Genomic DNA, 17,234 nt, shown 5'->3' with positions numbered 1-17,234 from the left:
GTCACCTCTAAGTTTGATCAGTCCTTCCAACTTGGCCATAAGGCACAGATGCTGGTATGGAGAACATATGGAAGAGAGCCAGATAAGTTTGTCCTTCCATTTTCTTTAAAGAATGCCCAATCCCTTTGGACAGATTATGTCTTATTCTAGGAAATGGCTACAAGATTCACAGGAACTATTGACAATCATTTGCCAAAAAAATAAGATCTTAGCATAACTCCCCACATTTCCAATAACCCCATGAAGTCCCCTCCTCCACTCCTATCCTTCATGCCACCCTAGTCTTTTCAGATCCAATAAAGACAGATATGGTGTTATTATCCAGCATCCTGGCTCCAAAGATGTTACATATGTTATCTCTAACCCTGGTTCTGTTCAATTGGGTGAGCTATTAGCCTTCCTAAATGTTCTAGTGGAGTGCCAGACCGAGCCCATTAATTTTTTTTCTGATAGTTAGTATGCTGAACAGGCAGTTCTTGTGCTTGCCTTTTCTCCAGTTAAAGACTCACTGACCTTCATCACCAGTACCATGGTGCTCATACAAGATGTCCTAAATCAGAGAACTGAGCATTGATACCAGTCACACATTAGATCTCACTTCAAATTATCCAGAATATTGACACAAAGAAATGAGGTCACAGACACCATCATATTAAGAGCCAGTATGAATCTCCTACAGCAAGCTAGGGCTCTTCATCAGGAGTTCTATCTGTCTCCACAGAATTTGCATAGACTTCCTATAGAATTACCAGTTTCCCAATAGAAATATTTGTCCTGGATATGTGCAACTTGTACCCCCTTTTCCCACTTAGGACAGCTTCAATGCTCAGGGGTTAATCCCTGGGGCTTGTTGCCTAACACCATCTGATAAACAGATGTCACACATCATGCCAATAAATGTCTTTTCCTCCTTTGCTTATGCCCTTGTTCTTTCTGGGGAGAAAGCCATCAATGTTATCAAGGCTCTTAAGTCAACCATGATAGTTATGGGGGTACCTTGGGCACTGAAGACTGGCGATGGCCCTGTCTATACCTCTCAATAATTCAATGACTTTCTGGGGTTCTGGAAGATTTCCCATACAACTGGTGTCCCATACAATCTGCAGGGGCAAGCCATTGTGGAAAATACCAACAGAGCTCTTAAGGAGATGTTGGCAAAGACTGTCTCACCAGAGGCTAGGTGAGATCCTCATCTGGCCTTAACAGAGGTCCTTTTCCATATGAACTTTCTCAGTTTTTATGACAAAGGGCTCAGCCTGGCTTACAAGCACTTGGTGTCTCTGCCAAGGAACATGTCCCTGCCCATGGTAAGATAGAGAGATCCTATTTCCCTCCAATAGCAGCCACCAGCCCCCCTGCTAACCTGTGGAACATATGCTTGTGTTTTTCCTCAGAGTGCCACTATACCAATATAGTTCCCAGCAAGATATGTGTTCCTGGCCACAGATTAGCCTGCTACCACCAAGAAGATAATAACCTAGGATGAGTAATGCATATACTCCCCTTTCTTGCACTCATTCCCCCTCTAAAAGCTGAAGACTTGTGAACCCTTGCTTTTACTTATTTTGTATGACACCTTTTGAGATGAGGAACCTTAGTTTAGCAGCCTTGGAGCTAGCTAAATATATTAACAGCCCATGGTCAGCTAAGTTTCTATATTATTCCTTACAGCTAACACATGAAATTTTCCAATTAAATCACACAGAGCAGAGGTTGTGGCCTTTGACTCTTTATTTTTTGAAAAGGTTTGGTGTAATATAAAAAGACTGTTTGATCCCTCCTGGATTTTCATTTACATTTTGATTGGTAAGGTGATGCTTTTAATCTTTCTTCTTTTTAAGTGTCTACTATAGCACATCTGGCAACAATGGGCAGCCACTAAGGCGACTCTACAAGTGTTATTGGCATCCAACTCATAGCCCTCCATAGGAGGTTATGCATACCTGACTTTCTGAAATTCAAAAGGCTATTGCCTGATCCTCCCCACCTGAAGTGACTCACCAGGAAAGGATGCCCTTCAAGGGCTGATAGTCAATGATGGGTAAGAGCTTGTTTTGCAAGCCACCCTAAGACATGCACAGTCCAGTTGGGGTCAACAAGGATGGAGCAAAAAGCTCCAACTCCACTGAGTGCTCATGTAATAAAATAAAAGGGTAGATATATAATAGGACAGGGCAATAGGGTCAAGGAAAGTGGCTCAAACCAGTTGCCAAGGCATGCACATAACATATTTCCTTATGAGCCAACCTGGAGTTTGCCTGAGTGTTGGAGTCCAGTAGGTTTCCTAGTGACTGTACCCAGCAGGACTGCATAAGAGGTTGATTGGACCATGGGCTGGGTACCAGGTGGCTGTAACTAGCAAGGGGGAGGTCTTTTGTTCCACCCCTTGGCATTGTGATAAATAGACCTTTGGAATAAAGTTCTGGGCTGGTGGATAAAGATCCAGGCCCACCCGGATCTATCTTGTGTTTTCTGTCTGTTTCCCTCCTCCCTATTTCTAACTAAGTCTCTTATCCCTCTATCCTCAAGAGTTTCCGGGGTAAATAAGTGTGGGGGCTAGTCTCCCACACCTGAGAGCCTAGCAACAAGTGCCGTCAGAGTTCCTGATCACTGTCAGAGTTCTTGATCATGCAGAGTCAGCTTGAGTACCTAGCAACAGGTGCTGTCAAAGTTCCTGATTGCTGTCAGTGCCTGATCATTCCTAGCCAATGAGGGATGACCATGCAATGTCACCAGATTGGGACAAAGCCTGGGTGCTGAGAGGAAGGTATATAAGGCCTTTTCCGTTATTGAATAAATGAGTCTGCTGTTTGCCTTCAGCTGATTCCCAGTGTCTATGTCATTGATGCCATGCATTCTCACCCCCTCCCCTAAGGGAGCTGTTAGGATCCAGCAACAAAAGACCTTATGATTCAGTTCAGAAATCAGAATTGTGTGCTATTCTCAAGGTATTATTAGATTTTTCAGAACCTCTTACTATAATTACTGACTCTCAATATGCAGAAAGTTTTCTTACATATTGAAACCATTGAATTTATTTCTCATAAGTCAGAATTAACTCTGTTACTTATAAAATTACAGAAAATAGTCAGAAATATGAATTATCCCATATATATAACACATATCAGAATCTGTATGGGTCTTCCAGGGCCTCCAGTACAAGGATATGATGAAGTTAATCAAATATTAATAGCAAATGTGCTGGAGGTCTCAGAGTTTCATAAAAAATACCATGTCAATAGCAAGGGTTTAAAAAAGGATTTTTCTATCACTTGGCAACAAGTCAAGGAAATTAAAAGCAAATGTCCTGCTTATACCTTGTATAACAAAACTCCACCACCTGCAGGAAGTAACCCAAAGGGTACTTAAAGAAATAAAATTTGGCAAATGGATGTGCTTCATTTTGCAGAATTTTGAAAATTAAAATATGTACACAAGACCATAAATATATATTCAGGATTTTAATGGGCAACTGCTTTGAGTTCTGAAAAGGCTGATTTTTTAATTACCTATCTATTAGAAGTTATGGCCATTCTGAGGATTCCTGTATAAATTAAGGCTGACAATGCTCCAGCATATGTGTCTTGTAAAATGAAACCTTTTTTGCATATTATAACATAAATCATATTACAGGTCTACCACTCACCACTTCAGGATACACAGCTATGGAAAGAACTAATCAAACTCTAAAAGAAATGCTTAAAAAACAGAATGCAGTAATAAAAACACACAGAGATAGACTACACAATACTTTATTAACTTAAAAATTTTTAAATGCTTATGAAAATGGAACAACTGCAGAGAAACATTGGATAATAGAAAAAACTGACTAACTAATCAATCTATATTTTTTAATGATGTATTAAACTCAGAATGGAAACCAGTATATGTGGTACATTGAGGGAGAGCTTTTGCTTTTGTTTCCACAGGAGAAGGAAAACTATGGGTACCATCAAGATTGATAAGGAATAGAGTTGAACTGGAGAGCCTTCCTGATGTGAAGAGGAGATAGCTAAGAGTCAAATTGGCCTTATATAATATATTATATAGTTTAGTATATTTCCAACAGGGTAAAATTTCATAAGTCTTCCTAAATATTTGTTTTTGTTGTCCTTTACAACTACAACAGGGAAATGATCTCTTTATAGCCCTAATTTAATTAAAATTCAAAGCTGACTTTAGGGTTGGAGCATGACTCTCTCCTTCTTTGAAGTCAAGCATGTTAAAGGAAAATGCAAAATCTCTGTCTTGTGTCAGAACAGCCAGCTGATCTGGAACAGAAGAAAACCAAAATTTAGGGACTTTTCTATTGCCAATAATCTCATAATTCTTTTGTTTTATTTTAACTATTTAAGACTTTTCATAGACACAAACATTAGCTCTAGACTTATGAGACCATTCTGTATATGACATTTAAAATATTTAAGTTTTCAGCAGTGGACCTTGACCAGTCATAACAGTAACCTTTTATGTTTCTAATAGAAGATAGGACCTCACAGTGATGATACTATTGGGATTGTGGCAATGCTATTAAGGGAATAAGCACCACCCAAAGATGAGTATTGGACTACCAACTGCTCAGAATAACTCTAAAGTTGCTTACTGAGTGGGTTCAGTCTCTTGTATTTTTGGTTGTGAGCCTAGCCTTTAATGGCTGAGCCATCTCTCCAGCCAATGGTTTAGTCTTACAGGATACTTTAGCCAGGATTTCAGATAAGCTCTGCACTGTTCTGTGGAGGTATTGTGATCCCCAAAATATTGTGCACCCTAATACACTTATCTGGGGTCAGAGACAGAACAGCCATAATATTAAACATAGAGGATAGGCAGTGGTAACCCACGCCTTTAATCCTAGCATTCCAGAGGCAGAAATCCATGTGTTCAAGGATACAGCCAAGCATGGTGACTCACGCCTTTAATCCCAGGGAGTGGTGGTAGAAAGCAGAAAGGTATATAAGGTGTGAGGACTAGAAACTAAAAGTATTTGGATGGTTAAGCTTTTAGCTGGTTAAACTTCAGGCTTTCGGGCTGCAGTTCAGCTGAGAGCCATTGGGATGAGGACACAGAAGCCTCCAGTCTGAGGAAACAAGATCAGCTGAGAAATTGGCCAGGTGAGGTTAGCTGTGGCTTGTTCTATCTTTCTGATCTTCCAGTGTTCACCCCAATAACTGGCCTCAGTTTTGATTTTATTAATAAGAACTGTTAAGATTCCTGCTACATCTGGCGCCCAACAATCTTGGTACAAATTCATGCAAAAGCTGCTTGCCTGTGGCCTTCTGAACCCCAGCTCAGGCCTGAGCTACACTCAGCCACTTGTGGTGGCACACACCAGTAGGATTTACTGAAAGAGGCAGAGGCAGGAGGATCCCGAGTTTGAGGCCAGCCTAGGAGGCTTGCTAAGGAGAAGTTTCGGCCTGGGACCTGGCCCTAAACAGCTGTGGTGGAAGTATGGAGGCAGTGGCTGCTGCTCTGAGTTGCTGGCTCCTTCTCATCATGTTGGTGACTTCGGTGATGCTGCTACCTAGGACGAAGGGTTTACTGTTGCTTGTTCAGAGAAGAATTACCAGGATCATCGTGTTACAAGAAAGCATTGGGTCAGTTTGGAAAAGTTTAGCAAGACAAATAGTGGGGAGAAATTGCTGTGAAGATATTCTCTTCCAGGAAAAAGCATTCATGGTTTCGAGAGACGAGAGACAGACATTTATCAGTCTGTGATTATTCCAAATCACAGAGGAGGAAAAAAAAAGCCCTGCAGGGAACCAAGACCACATGTAACAGCAACTTTGAAATCTTCTAAAGGATGATGGAACCCCACAAAGATGAATCCACATGGACTGTGGTAAAGCCATTAAGCTGATTAACACCACAGAATGATCTACTTTGGACTACAAACTAAGGACAATTTTGAGATGGCTAGCTGAGATGATCCAGCCTGACAGACTACTTAAACAAGGACTTGTGACAAGCCCTGAACTGTCCCATTATGCAAAGACTGAACAAATGATACAGGACTTGACAATTAACCCAAAAAATTTCTTTTCAGGATCCCCAAAAGATATCTTCACCCTAGAAAGAGGAAGTAATTTTAAGAAAATGACACCCACATTCCCAAGAGGTGGGATGAGAGGTTTTTGGTCATTTAATGAGTTACGGATATTGTCATTGTTTACAAAGGTTGGTTACAAGTTGTTGATTGTTAATGGTCAGGAAAAAAAGCTGAACAAGGAGATTAGATTCAGAGGTTTTGTTTAAAAAAAAAAGAAAGAAAAAGAAAAAAGAGAATATAATTATGAAGTAGATCGAATCTACTCTGAGAAAAAAGATAAAGAAATAATAGGATAAATGGGTAGATCACTGAAAATACACTTAAAAGAAAAAGAGGAAGATATAAAAATGACAAAAGGTAGATTACTGACTCTATTATGAAAAGAAAAATACTTTAAAAAAGGAATTACTTCTTTTAAATAAGATAAGTAATGAAATATTTTTGTCTGAATTTGTCAAATGTTACTGGACTGGACATTGTTAAGGTATATAATGGAATTTTTTGTCTGAATCTGTCAAATGTTAATGGACTAGACATCGTCAATGTAATCTTGACTGTTTATTGGATATAGTTTTTCCTTTATTAGTTATGTTTTTTTTAATTTTAGACAAAAAGAGAGGAAATGTGGAGGTATTGTGATCCCCAAAATATTGTGCACCCTAATAAACTTATCTGGGGTCAGAGACAGAACAGCCACAATATTAAACATAGAGGATAGGCAGTGGTAGCACACGTCTTTAATCCTAGCATTCCAGAGACAGAAATCCATCTGTTCAAGGATACAGCCAAGCATGATGACTCACACCTTTAATCCCAGAAAGCAAGCCTTTAATCCCAGGGAGTGGTGGTAGAAAGCAGAACGGTATATGAGGTGTGAGGACTAGAAACTAGAAGCATTCCTGCTACATTGTTCCATTACACAGAGACTGGACAATGAATGTTGCAGCTGGCTTCCTTAGAAATTGACTGATATTTCAGTTTTTTTCAGGCTATCATCATCCCCAGACAACAGGAAGTAATTTGGGGAGCATAACACCCACATTCCTAAGAGGTAGGGAAAATAATATTTGGTCATTTAGTGGGTTATGCGTGATTGTAGCACAAATCTTAAAAGGTCATATTAGTAAAAAAAACTAGGAGTCAGGTGTTGGGGTGAATTCTGAAAGATCAGAGAAGCAAAACAAGCCACAGCCAACCTCACCTTGACAACTCCTCATTGGATCCTGTTTCCACGAATCTTCAGACTGAAAGCTTCTGAGCCCTCACCTGAATGGATCTGAGCTGAACTGATGCTGAAAGCCTCAAAGCTTGAAAGCCTCTAGTTCCTGGTCTTCATACCTTATATACTTTTCTGCTTCCTGCCATCACTTCTTGTCTTTAAAGGCATGTGTCCTTCTCAAGCAAGACATGAGATCTCAAGTGCTGGGATTAAAGGTGTGTGTCACAATGCCTGGCTGTTTCCAGTGTGGCCTTGAACTCACAGAGATTCAGGTGAATCTCTGCCTCCAGAATGCTAGGATTGAAGGTGTGTGCTACCATTGCCTAATGTCTATGTTTAACATAGTAGCTATTCTGTTATCTGACCCCCAAATAAGTTTATTGGGGTGCACAATATATCAAACTTAAATGACTGTCATCATTTATGAGATTTTTTTATTAATTGTTACTGTTATTGACAAGGGAAGACATTATATAAATGATATTACATTCAGGGATATCTTTGAGAAAAAAAGAGGGGGTATAGGAATGATAAGATAGAACGGTAGATTATTAAACCCACTTTAAATAATAGGGTAGAATATTGAATCTACTATAAATTATGGGACAACTGTTGATCTGAAATACTTTGTATTTGTAAGGACTTTTGTATATTGACACAAATTCATGGTAATTTTTATTGCAGCACACTGTATGTGTGTTTCTGTTCCTGTTTGGGGGATTTTTGTATAGTGATAAAAATTTAAGGTTATTTTTGTTACAACATATTGTATGCATGTTTCTATTTTGTTTGAGGTATTGTGTCTATGTAGTTCATTTGGAAATGTAGGGTGAAGTTCCTCTTTTTGAAAGCTATTATTATAAATTATATAGGATAACCAGAAACATAGATTAGTGGCTAGTCATTTATAACAAATCAAATTTGTAGATATGTTAGGTATGCTTTCCAGATCATATTGAGATATATTTTACATAGATAGATGGTTTGCAAACTTTTCAAAGACCTACAGAATATGACATTTAAAATGTTTTGTTAACTTAGGGCTTTTCACGACAATGAGATACATCTGTTTCTGGCAGCACCAATTTACTTCAGAGATAATGGGCATTGAAGAAACTCTTTATGGAGCTTGCTTTCAATGTGACAAGCCTAGCTATTTGGGCAAGAAGCTGCTTTTGCCTGGATGGCTTGATGGTATATCGTATAAATTGTACTTGCATGACCCACAGTAAAGTGGTTGTTGAACTTTGTCAAAACAAGGCAGGATGGTCCTTCAGGGTTCCTACTTCACAGAAGAAACTGCCAGACATTCTGCAAGACACAGAAGAAAGTGATTGATAAACTTTACCAATATAGATAGGACAATCTTTCAAATTTCCTGCTTTATTGAAAAGTCTGCCAGATACTATGAGGCCTGTAGGCTGAAGATGGACGCTTCAATGTTAGAGAGGAACTTTGGATGACTGTCCAAGCAGTCAGATGTCTCTGTCATTTTTAGAGTTTTAGAAGTTGTTTGCAATGTACTTTGTGTTTACTTAAATAATATTATATCCTTTGGGCTTTTTAAATGGATTTGAAGACCAGAGAGTTATAGTTGAAGTTTTCTTTAGATAAGATAAAAAGTGAATAAGGTATAAAATTCTGGATTCATTAAGATAGGGTAGATTATGGAGTAATTTCCTTTAAATTTATCAGACACAAATGAATTAGAATTCAGTACACTGTGAATGAAATCTTTACTTTATAGTTGTTCTTATTGTATACAGTCTTACTGTGTTAAAGTTAAAACCTTTCATGTTTGTTTGGAAAAAAAGGGGGAGAATGTTATTTTAAAGTGTGTTGCATTTTTTCCTATTGATTTTATTAACAACAAAGATGTGTTTGATTAAATGAAATTAACCTGTGAGTAGGAGGCTGAGTCAGCAAGTAGTTGACAGGAAATGGTAAGGAGAAATCATGTGTAGTGAGGATTTTTTAAGTGGGGGATGAGAGAAGGATTAGGGTTTTTTGGAAGATGCCAGCAAGGTTAGCTACTTGCTATTCAGCCTCTCTGAGTGAGCAGAATTCTACTTTAACCTTTGAATCGTGAGTTCTTTAGAGGGATAGAGATCTAGATAAAGTTTCCCTTAGTAGCTTTGAAAGAGTGGTGCCTGGGGAAACAGAACCCCTCAGGCTGAACCCCCCCTTGCGGCCAAACCACTGCTGGTAGCAGTAGATTTGCAGTCTCTGATTAGGATAGCCATTGCTTAAGGGGCAGCCACTATAACTAATGGAAATCAGTTGACAACAACTTCCAAGAGCCTTTCAGAATTCTATATCATTTTAAGAAATAAAAGAAACACACACATACACACACACACACACACACACACACACACACACACACACACACACACACACCATACCACTCTGAAAAGCTACTGAATGGTCAAGTATATATCTCCGAGTTAGAACATTTGCTTAGCACGTACAAATTCCTGCACTCAATCACTAACATCACAGATATACACAGAAAATAACTGTTTAAAATGCAGTGTAGAAACACAAACAGATCACCATGTTCAATGTATTTCATCCTCTGCTGTGGATGCAGCTGTTTAATCTTTTCAAGCTGTCAGTTTTTACTCTGTTGTTCACTGTAATCAACCATTAGGATGTTTTACTTCTGTGACACTGGCATCTTGCCTGAGAATTTTGAAATTATCACACATTGACATGTTGTCATGTAAATATTTATTCCCAATTGAAACACTGGCTCCAGTATGGAAGAGGAATGCCCATAGACACAATTTGCTTAGGAATGTATATATAATGTACATATGTATATGTGGTCTTAAATTGCTTATACAATTTAATTTGTTTTTTTATTGAGAAAATATTTTTTCATGCAATATGTTGATTATATTTTCCCCTCCCCCAACTCCTCCTAGTTTCTCGGTTTCCTTCCCTTCTGGATCAACACCTTCTCTGTTTCTCTTTAGAAAATAAACCAGAATCTAAGGAAAAATAATAAAATATAGTAAGATAAAAAACCGAAACAAACAAATCAAAATATGTATAAACAAAAAACTGCTACAAGCTGCAGGAAAATGTAGTGGAATTCAGCTACTATCACAAAAGCTACTACTTGGAAAAGTCAAGGACTTCTCCAAAGGTCAAGCTATGGCTTAAGAAGTCTTAGTGATATATTAGCTTTTGTATACATATTAGCTGGTTCCTACAGTGATTTTTCATGTAATGCTATGCATGCTTCCAAGAAGTCCTAACAGTGTATTTATCTAAAATACCTATCAAGCATCCAAGACCAAACAAAATAACACCTGTCTCCTAGGTCAGGAGGATAGCTTTATTTCTTGTACAATTTAAGGTGAGACCCTCCTTCTTTAGTGAGGTCTCACTAAAGGTGAGACAGCTGTACTAATAGACTCCTAATTTCTTACCTAACTACTTTTAAGAATGTAGAATGAGCCCATAAATTCCCTTCTTGACTAACTGATCATTAGCACTCATTTGAGTTATGAAAGAAAGCCCAACAGTCACTGCCTGAGGAAAATTCTTACCTGCCTTTATGACCCCATAAAAGCCTAGTGATCTTGCTCTGCCAGAGAATACTATGGCTTGGGTTTATAACTGAACACCTCAGATAATGTACAAGAAAAAACAGACGAAAAAGAGTCAAAAGGAGAATAAGAAACACGTATTGACATAAAAACACATACTTTCAGACAACAGGAATTCTGTAAGACCAAAAAACAAAAGAAAACAAAAAAACCAGAAGCCATAACACATATGCAAAGAACTTGTAAGGTTTATAAAAACAAAAAACAAAATGCCCTGACACCTGACATGGCATTATGAGACAACTTTCAAGGATGTCTGAGTTTGTTTTGTGGTGGCCATCTACTGCTGCTAATGGGACCTATACTTAAAAGTAGTTTATTTCTTCAGTGAGACTCCCTTGGAGAAAACTAATTTTCATTTGAAAGTGATATCAAATGGAGATAACTTCTGCAATGGGATGGGAGATGTGTGTCCCTTTCTATCACCGGTATGATCCCATCTTGTAAAGACCCATTCAGGCCCTGTGCGTGCTGCCACAATCTCTGTGAGCCACAGGTGGTATAAATCCTTGTTTCCTTGTAGTTCTCCATCCTCCCTGGCTTTTATTCTTACTCCCTCTCTTCCACAGAGCTCTCTGAGCCCTGAGGGGAGGTATTTCATGGAGACATCCCATTTACAGATGAGTGTTCCAAGGTCTCTCACTCTCTACAAATTGTCTGGCTGTGGGTCTTTGTATTTGTTCCCATCTGCTGCAGGAGAAAAATTCTCTGATGATAGTTGAGCAAGGAACTGGTTTATGAGTAGAGTCATTGTATTGCTATGTTCATTTAGTACAACCATAGTATTTGGTTTTCCAATACATCCCCAGCCCATCTACTCTCAGGTCCATGGCCACCAAAGAAGTATCAGAGATAGGTTCTAACTCATGGAGAAGTAATTAAATCCAATCAGATTATTGTTGGTTACTCCCACAAGCTTGTTCCAATGTTGTACCCGTGTACTTTGCAGGAAGTTCACTGTTGTAGATCAAATGTTTTGTTGCTGGGTTTGTGCTTACCTTCCTCTTTTAATAGCATGCACAATACCTTCCACAGCCATAAATTTTCCATAGGGATGAAGGTTCTAGGTAGGCACCAGCTTTACTTCTCTATGTTGAATGAGTTATGTAAATGTTGTCTTCAGTAATAGGGCTTTGCAGTCAGTTTTTAGAGAGCAACCAGGAACCTTGGCAATAGCCTTAATATCTGGGGATTCCCATGGGCCCCCCTTGACCAACAAATTGAATAGATAAAAAACCATTCATAGTACTGGAGACATTTTTTCATTCATTATTGAGTTTTTCAGTTGCTATGAGTTTGTAAGCTTTCTGTTTCTGTTGTTGTTGAAATCCAGCTTTAATCAACGAACATCAGATAAGATGCAGGGTGGTATTTCAATTTTCTTGTATCTGTTGAGACTTGAATTGTGTCTGAATATGTAGTCAGTTTTGAAGAAAGTTCCATGAGTTACTGAGAAGAAGGTATATACTTTTGTGTTTGGATGAAATGTCTGTGCACATCTATCAGGTCCATCTGGTTTATGTTGTTAATTAGCTCCTGACTTTCTCTGTTTCATTTTTCTTTAAATTGCCTGTCCATTGGCAAGGATAGATTATTATAGTCATCCTCTGTCACTCTGTGAGGGTCAATATGTTACTAAAACTGTAGCAGTAGCTGTATTGATATTTCTTTATAAACTTGTGTGTCCTTGGTTTGATGTATAGATGTAAATAATTGAAATGCCCTCTTAGTGTATTTTTTATTTGTTGAGTAAGTAGTGTATTTTCCTATCTCTTCTTATTAATTTTGGTTTGAAATCTATTTTGTCAGATATAAAATGGTTAAACAAGCATTTTTCTTACATCTGTTTGTTTGGAATACCTTATTCCAACCCTTTATCCTTGATGTTAAGGTGTGTTTTTTGGGTATAGAAGAAGGATACACCCTGTTTTCAAATCCTTTTTTTTAGTTTTGTGTCCTTTTATTGGGGAATTAAGACTATTGATTTTGAGAGATATCAAAGAGTAGTGGTTTTTTTTGTTTTTGTTGTTGTTTTTTGGTTTTTTGAGACAGTTTCTCTGTGTAGCTTTGGTGCCTGTCCTGGATCTCACTCTGTAGACAAGGCTGGCCTTGAACTCACAGAGATCCACCTGGCTCTGCTTCCCTAGTGCTGGGACTAAAGGTGTGCCCCACCACCGCCTAGCGAGTATTGGGTTTTTTATTCCTGTTATTTTGTTGTGATGGTGTGTGCTTTCTTGTTTCTTCTTCTTTTGATTTGCTGTTCTAATATTATTTATTCCATATATCTTCTGGGCTGTGGTTAATCTCTACAGAGTTTGCTTGCCCTGTAGTGAATGCTTCTGAGATACTGTCAGCTATGGCCCTGGGATTCCTGGTTAAAATGTGTTTCTAACTATTTGGAGCTGACACTCAGTAATGGGAATGAAGTGGGGCCCAGAGGGGGTCCACAAGAGAGATGAAAGCAGGTTGTATCATCAGGATTCAAGTTGTCTTCTGATAGGAATGGGGGCTGAAGAGACTAGAGCCCACAGAAGGTGGTCTGCCACATTTCTGGGGATGCAGCTGGGAGATAGGGTTTGGAGGGAAAGAGGAGAGGTAAAGATAACCTACCTGTTTTCCCATCCAACAAGCCTGTATATTTTTCCCAATGGATGCAAAACTTATGAATCGCATTAGGTTCAGGATTGTAAGAAAGTTGCAAGAATTCACAAGCTTGCTGAGGTTATACAAGTGTTAGTGGTAAACAATTGTTAGGTTGGGTAGGCCCTTTCTAGGAGCTTCCTAAAAGTTTCACTTTTCCTTGGAGTCCCCCAGAAAACCATTCTTGATTCTTTGCTCATGCTGGGATGGGGTTTTGGGTGACACAGCAGCTTATGAGTAACCCATTCTCTACTCCTATGAAAACTGCAATAGATACTTACTTACCAAGCTGAACTTAGGGAGAATGTATTTAGCTTGTTTTCAGTGTCCTAATGCAAAAAAAGATATTTATTCATATCTCCCAATAAAAAGCAATATATCATACACAGAGGAAGCTATTTAAAGACATTTGTATATATTTTAGCTTTCCTAAGAATGTCCACATACATTTGGGCTAAAGAGACAATGAAAATATGTGTCTCCACAGAAGCATTTATTGGAGGCAAGCTCTTATCTCCAGTATGATTCTTGTTGACCTTCCCTCCATGAGTGTAGTGAAAAAACAAAGAGGATTGTTCAAATGAGTGGTGCTCCATTGATAAGGCAAGATTTTCATATTAAAAACTTATTTTATTGGAAATTAAGCATTGTTGGTTTTGTGTTCCAAAAATAACCAACACAGCAATAATTACTCTATGTTTTATCTACTGATTTTCCTCAATGTGCACTTTTAAAAAATGAAAAAGATTAAAAACTAAGCAATTTAGTCAATAAATATAATATTTTCCAATGTATTAAGATATTCTCAATTTAAATTGTATAATTTTTATAAAAATCAATAACTCAGTATTTTGCTAAGATGCTTCAAGTTTTTTCCTGTACTTTAAAGTATGTAAGAGCTGAAGAGAGGAAAAAAATGAAAGGATTGAAATGTGATTCATTTTGTTTTCATTAATTATTAGTACTATCTGAGGTAAAAAAATTAAGAATGTGATCTTATTTAATTGTCTTGTAAATTTATGTAAAATTTATGTCTTACTAAGTAGATTTCACAACATATTTTAGGAAGGATTCATTTTTCCTGAAATAATGCCATTAGAAAATCCTTGCTTTAGGATTGTTAATTGCAAACAAACATATAATCCAGATTTATGAGGTATGAATATGTACAGAGTTCTAAATTATTTATATAATATCGCAAGGAGCAAAATAAAAAAATTGCTAACAGAATGTTTCCTATATATTAAACAGATCCACAAGTCTCAGCATAAAAGCTTTGTATAGTATCTGGCCTATAAAGTACAACCCAGTGTGGGAAGGGATCACCACAAGTTCCAGACATTGTCCTGTCCTTCCCCTGACCTAGTATCATTTATATACTTATACTTATCAAGCCCTCTGAATCTGTGAATCTTACTTGAGAGGATAATCATTTGAACTATCTCACAGCTCAGTCTCTATCAATTACTTAAAAGAAAGCTTAACCCAAGATCAAAAACACAAATGACAGCTCATGCTGGGGAAGATGTGGAGCAAGGGGAACCCTCCTCCATTGCTGGTGGGAGTGCAAACTTGTATGGCCACTTTGGAAATCAATATGGTGGTTTCTCAGAAAATTGAGAATCAGTCTTCCTCAAGACCCAGCAGCACCACTATTTGGCATATACCCAAAGGATGCTCAAGTATACCACAAGGACACGTGCTCAACTATGTTCATAGCAGTATTATTCATAATAACAAGAACCTGGAAACAACCCAGATGACTCTCAACTGAAGAATGGATAAAGAAAATGTGATCCATTTATACAATGGAGCTTTACTCAGCTGTTTAAAACAATGACACCAGGAAATTGAAGGCAAATAGATTGAATTGGAAAAAAATAATAGGGAGTAAGGTAACCCAGACCCAGAAAGACAAGCATAGTATATACTCACTCATAAGTGGATATTAGCTGTAAGGATGCTATAATCTACAGACCCAGAGAGGCTAGGTAACAAGCAAAACTCAAGGGGTATGCATAAATCTCCCTGGGAAGGGGAAATAGAGGAGATCTCCTGGGTAAACTAGGGGCAGGTGGACATGGAAACTTCAGGGATCAGGTTGCGGGCAGGCAGAGGGGAAGAGTGCTGACAGACATGACTAGAAAGGGGAGCTTTACATGTCTGGTAGAAGTCTGATACAAGAGAAATTCCTAGGAGTCTAAAAGGATGGGCCCAGCTAAGACTCCTGGCAGCAGTGGATGCATAGCCTGAACTGGACATCCCCTTTGATCAAATTGGTGACTTCCCAGGTTGTCATTGGAGAGCCTTCATCCAGATGGAGGTGACTGATGGAGGCAGATTTGGAGACCCACAGCCAAATATTGGGCCAAGCTCGGGGAGTCCTACTAAGGAGAGAGAGGAGGGATTGTAGGAGCCAGAGGGGTCAGGAACATCCCAGGAAAACCCACAGAAACAGTTAGCCTGGCACATGAGAACTCACAGAGTCTGAACTAACAACCAGGGAGCCTGCATGGAACTGATCTAACCCCGCTGCATATATGTGACATTTGTGTAGCTTGGTCTATTTGTGAGATTCCTGGCAATGGGAGCAGGACTGTCCATGGTATTTTGGCTGGCTCTTGGGAACCTACTTCTCATGCTGGATTGCCTTGCCCAGCCTGAATACAGGGGTAGGCACTTGGTCTTATGACAGCTTGATATGCCGTGTTTGCTGATGCCCATGGGAGGCCTGCCCCTTTCTGAAGGATTATGGAGGAGGGGTGGATTTGGGGGCCAGAGGGGAGGTGTAGAGAGGGAATGGGAGGAGAGGAGGGAGGGGAGGCAGTGGTCAGGATACAAAATAAATTAATGAAATTAAAATAAAAAATATTTGTATAAAAAAAGAAAGAAAACTTAGCACACAGAGCATTATTGTTGCCAAAAATATCAGAATTAGTTAATTTCATAAATAACTAAATTGGTTAGCAGTGATATACCATAAACCATATTGATTCTATGTAGAATAGACTATATAAACCATGCAATTTTTCACAAATCAAAGCAATGGCAGAAATGATAATTGAAAGTTATTTAGGACCAACCAAACAAGAATAAGTTGACTTACAAAGGAAACCCACCACAATTGCTTGATATTAGCAGTGGCAAAGAGGCAGAGTGAGAACTTCTTATAGATAAACGTAGGGAAGTGTTCAGATAACTGCTAACTGGAGGATGTTGTTTTAGGAAAGGTAGACAGATTAGCAGAAGCATTCTGTGTGAGGTGATGGCAGTGCAGAATTAGCATTTGTATCCCACACCGATACCAGGAACAAAAATAGGAATGTTTAACTATCAGGTCCTGACCTTGTGTGATGATTATTGAAGGTTATTTTTCTACTAGCATTAATCATTGCTAAAGATACTGGTCTGAAGTTCTACAAGTGCGAATGAAGGATAACAAAGATGTTCCCTGAACTGGAGCACTTAATGGATTGCGTTTCTGGGCTGCTTGCTTCAGATTATAGAATAGCATTCTATTTTAATATGTGTTTTTACTATTGTCCATTTGAAAATCTGTTATCTCAACATTTTCATGAAAGTTACCCTTTTCTTAGTCTTGGACCATAAAGTCAAAATTACTTTATAACTCAATTATTTACTGTCTAATTGGAGATGAAACTTTCAAAACTCAAAATGCAAAAATAAGTTTCCCTTATTTGTTCACTGG

This window comes from Peromyscus californicus, unplaced genomic scaffold (assembly GCF_007827085.1).
Source record: "Peromyscus californicus insignis strain IS unplaced genomic scaffold, ASM782708v3 Scaffold_13__1_contigs__length_99412109, whole genome shotgun sequence".
Taxonomy (NCBI): Eukaryota; Metazoa; Chordata; class Mammalia; order Rodentia; family Cricetidae; genus Peromyscus; species Peromyscus californicus.
This window is presented reverse-complemented; position numbering follows the sequence as displayed.